We start from the raw sequence: 5,483 nt of genomic DNA, 5'->3' as shown, positions 1-5,483 counted from the left end.
TCAAAGAAGGCAGCAAACTGTCTCACTTCCTTATTTGTTCTGGTTGATGCATGAGTTTTTCTGGTGTATATTGTGCATGCCCACAGTATTATGATGCTTTCAGTGCCAGGAGTACAATCACTTCCATATAACTGATGTACTGTATCCTTTTGTACTTTGGACAATTTTGACAATTTGTAAACACTGGTAACTTTTTATATTTGTTACATTCAGAAAGTAATCTTTAATATGTATATATATACATATATATATATATATATATATATATATGTATGTGCATATATACATATATATATGTATTAAAAAATATCAAGCTTTATTCTGTCTTGTGATCTCTCCTGAAAGTTTTAACAAGGAAATCAAAACTTCAGAGATTCAAAGGATTTCAGACTGTTATTGGGATGACATAATTGCCTGACATTTGCACAGGAAAAGCAGTAGTGTACAAGCATGAAAACTTGTGCAACATGGTGAGGCTCAGAAATAGTATTGCACATATATTAGATATTAATTTTTTAGAGATTACCAAATATAATGAGCAAAGTTATTTTTGAAAAATAAAGAAATAACCCCCCAGAGAAAATAACTAAAACTGCTTATGATAAAATTTGGATTTCTGTTCTTTTGCCAGACATTTATGCTATTTCAAAACTTGTAAGCAATAAATCATTTAAAATCTGTCCATTCATTCATCTGGTTATGTTAGAAGAAACTGTTAGAGACTATTGTAGGCAAAAATTAATGTCTGCAAATAAACAAGGGTTTAATTTGGTACAGTATACCTGGACTAACTCTTTAAAAACACTATTTAATTTTCTTTTGTGATTTTCCCAATAAACAGCCCCAATGTTGTTTATTTTTAATATCCTCCACATTTTTTTTTCTTTTTGGAGCGCAAACTGTTGTGGAAGAATTATGTATCCAGTAAATCAGGGATTATATTTTCACATCTTAAAAAGGACTTAATTAAAGGCATACTTTGCTGGGAGGTGGTTTCTTTGAGAGGCACTTGTCCACGCAGCTGAAAGCTTAATAATATATGGACTTTGCTAAAAGGATCTGAACTGGGATTTCCATGTTTTTCAGTAGACACCTATAATTCGTCTACTGACACTTTTCACCAGATTTTAAATTAATTTCTGATGCTTCTTTAAATCTTGAAATTTAAGGACATCATACAAGACTTCAGGGTCTGCAGCTGTAACAGCTGACACCAAGAGTTCTTGGGGTTTTACCTCAAAGCATGATATTGTTTTGAACTGACACTTATGCTTTGTCTTTTTTTCTGTAATATTTTCTCTTTCAGAAGCTGTATGTTCATCAGGACATTGCATTGTAAGCAGAAAACTGCGTCTGCTTTAAAATTGCTAAATGCTGGCTACATTTCCTTAGCTGAGGTTCCTGAAGTCTCTGCTAAGAGAAATTTGAGTAATTTTGGAATTTAAGACTGAGGATAAAAGGAATCTGTAAAATGAGGTCATTTTGTAAGAAGACCAAAGTAGTTGCTCTTGGTTTTGTGATTTTTGGTTTGTTTGTCTTTGTTTTTCTCTTTTTACAGTTATGACCCAGTTCTGTCAAAACACAGAACCTTAATTGACATTAATTTTTAAGCATCAGTGATGTGTTTGTAGGCTCGGACCTGAATGCAGGATCTCAGCAGATAAAACAAGTCCTGATTTGCTTTTTAGACTAATTTTGAGCACCAACTATGATAACTGTGGCAGCCAAGTACATAAGCAGTGCTCAGTACGTGGTACCTACGTGTATATTGTCAGAGCTTCAGTATCAGTTTACAAAGCTGCTCTGCATGCTCAGCACAGCCCACTGGACTCCTGCGGGTGGTTGTTAGACCAGGAGAGGTAGCTCAAGCTACAGGCATTCAAATCGAGTAATTAAAGGCAATTCCTGAAACAGGTGGAATAAAAAGAGCCATTCCTACTCACTTTCCAAGTGGCATCCATCATGCCTTCCTACCTCATCCAAAAGTTACCAGGGAATCAGCTTCCTCAGAGACACCCTCCCTTCCTTCCAGCAGCTTGGATGGTTAAAGCGGAACACAAAACTGCACACTGAGGTTTATAGTAAATTAAACATTTTCATCTCTTACCCAAGCTATAAAAATATTCAAGTACAATCAGCATTTGGCTTCTCTTAGTTTATACTACTATTTTCAAATGTATCAGCTGTCAGTGTTTTGAAACCAAAATGAATGGAATGGATTTTAAATAATGATTTTTAATGCAATGTAAGATTTAACTTTGTAAATAGTTCTGGGTGTGGGTCATAGTAATTTCTGATAACTCCAGGATGACATGACAATCAATGGATCTACCAGCTGAGCTGCTCCCACCTTATTTGTATTAATGTAACAGTGCCAATGTAATTAAGGAAATAAACTGTTACATCATGCATAAAGAATCAGTTTGTAGCAGTGGAGGCTTCACCTATTTTGGAAAGAATCTAATGATCTAGGTCACTCGGGTATTAAAAATACCTGAACTATTTTATGATTGAAATCATCATTTATCTGAGGTAAGTTTAATAACAAATTATTTATTTTTACTTATTAAAACAATTACTCTGAAAGCATAGGTTTCTAAAGCTGGTTAAAGACACCTAATGGCTAAAGATTAGTAATAATTAAGATAGTAAATTCACAGTCTCTTTTAACATTATGTGATGGCAATATGAAATGATATTGTATTAAGTTGCAACCAAATTAAATAGAAAACCCTACAGGTCTCTTTGTACGTACATGAAATGTATCATCTAATAAAATGAAAAACACAAAGTACTGAAGTTTTTGCCTGATTATTTTAGGAAAGAGTGCCTGAACAACATTGTTACAGCTTTTAATGTTCCAGCCCCAGTACTGCATGGTTGGGTCTAAGACGTGGGGTGGAGCTAATAATGCAGGGTTTGTTTAACTGGGGAGGATGCCTAAGTAGATGTACTAAGAGAGGAGGATTTGCCACACTTAATGTGGGCACCTGAACTATGCATCTCCCTGACTATAAAATCAGGAGCTTTGGGGATCACAGAATATGCTGAGGGGGGAAGGGACTCATCAAGATCAGCAAGTCCAACTCTCAGCCCTGCACAGGGCCCTCCCCAAGGTCACACCAAATGCATGAGAGCATTGTCAAAACACTTGCTGGACTCCGGCAGCCTTGCTGCTGTGACCACTTCCCTGGGGAGCCTGTTCAACCACCCTCTGGGTGAAGAACGTTTTCCTGATATCCACCCTGAACCTCCTGCCACAACTTTAGGCCATTTCCTTGTGTCTTGGCACTGGTCACAAGATTAAAGAGACTGGTACTTCCTTTGCTTAAGGAGCCCCTTCTACTGAGAGTGGGATTTAAGTAGCTCACGTAGAATCCAAATTCCCTAACTCAAGCAAGTCTTAAAGATGGGCTTGGTTTCTTGATGTCAATTCCTCTGCTTTCCTGCAGAGCTCTGTTGTTGTGTTCCTGGCAGGGAAAAGCATCCAATACCTCTGCTGTGGAGTTCTGCTGAGGGCCCCTGAGCTCTGGGCTGGCTTTGGCTACTGGAGCTGTAATTTCATCAGAGCAGGGACACTGCAATTTACTGCAGAGCAGTCTTCCTGCATTGCGCCTGCCTTAGTTTGTGAAACGGTGAACTGCAGCACAGCTAGAGACAAGCAGTAGAGAGTGTTTACGTAAATGATGCTGCTCCCATTACAAAAATAAGCATCCACAGCACATTTATTTAATGTTTAAATTACTTCATATTTTTACATAACCTGAAAAGAAAATATATTTATCCCACATACAGTAATAGTAAACAAGTGCATTATTTCATACATTAAAAATAAATCTTTTAACCAAGACTGTACAACAGATAAATAGAGTTATATCTACAATAGTTATGTTGTGAAGAACAAAACAAAAATAATCCCTCAAGCTCACAGTTCCCTGTTGTTCATAATACTGGCATAGATGAAGGTTATGCTTGCTATTCCCCCCCTACGGTGTCCACCTACACCCTTTCCTTCAGTCTCTCAAATGTATTGATCAGTGAGGTTAAATTCCCAAGCATTGGAAGCAATATGCACACAACAAACAGCGGAGTATCTTTCCAGTATCTTGAAAACAGCTGGCAGGCTTTGTAAAACTGCTGAATTTGGGGGAGTGAATGATTTCTTTTTTTGTTTTTATGATGAATGACTGGTTAGTCTTTAAAAGAAACTGTTCTCTGCCACACACACACACCCCAAAAAAACCTGAAGTAATTATTTTCATAAATTGGTTTTCCATTCATTCATGGCTGCAAGATTTAATTCAATGTTTTGCCTGGGATAAGAACAAAAACATGCATGTGATAGTACATATGGTACAAATTAGGATTCATGTTGTTTGTAATCATACATAATTGCACATATGCTTGGAAAATAATATTGCGCTCATGTTTTTGCCTGCTAACAAATAATCAGAGGAAGAATAAAATGAAAAAGCAACTAGAGGTCAAACTATTGCTTGAACCTAACCCACAACCAACCAAGAAATGTCCGTAACTTCATTGATAAGTAGAACATAAACAACAGCTTGTCACTGCCACACTGAAGGACTATTTCTTTCAGTTATACTTTTTGCTAACGGAAAAAAATTGTGAGAAAGATTGGGCACTGCTGAAAAGGATGGGAAAAAAGTTTTTTCTCAAACAGCTCCAGTCTCATTTCACTTGTAATTCTGAGACTCAATCATCTGCATGCAACAAAGTTGACCACTAAATCCCCTCGCTTCATCATCCCAACAGACTGACTTGCATCCTCTTAAATGAAAACGTTATTACAGCATAGAATATGGCACCAGTTCTCTAACGAGACTTAATTCAAGGTCACCTACAAACACAGGGAAAGGGTCAAAGATCACCCTTCCCCTAAGATCTCATGGAGTGGATATGATGCGATTCCATCTCACTGAAAAAGGTTGGAGGGTCTTCCAAAAATCTCCCATCTTGAACTGAGTCTCTGAAAATTATTCATTTGTTTGTTCACTGGGATTGTACACAGAACTACACACACTTAAATGAATTAGTGAAAAATTTATGAAAAAGCAAACAATTTTAGGAAGAAAACCCAAATTCTCTTTATAAAAACATTTTGTCTCAGAATACACCGTATTTGCTGAACACATCTTAAATTTCTTAAAAACCCCTCATAAAATATTATGTAAACTTGTATATAATCTTCAATCACTGAATTGATGATTACTTTTAACTTCCACATATAAAGGGTTTCACATGACACATATTACTATTTCCACCCCAACCACTAATTCCTAACCAGCAAATTACCGCTTTGTTCGGAGCCGTGCCCCGGTGTCGCTGCCTCAGCCGCGGGCAGCGGTTCCAGAGGCTCCCGAGGCTCCCGAGGCTCCCGGCTGTGCTGGGCACGCTCCTTGCCCAGGATGGCAGTGCCTGCTCCGCGCCCTGGGCTCGCCCAGTGCCGGCCAAACCCCGTC

Source organism: Cinclus cinclus, chromosome 1 (genome assembly GCF_963662255.1).
Source record: "Cinclus cinclus chromosome 1, bCinCin1.1, whole genome shotgun sequence".
Classification (NCBI taxonomy): Eukaryota; Metazoa; Chordata; class Aves; order Passeriformes; family Cinclidae; genus Cinclus; species Cinclus cinclus.
The sequence above is the reverse complement of the archived record's forward strand: the minus strand, read 5'-3'. Positions refer to the sequence as shown.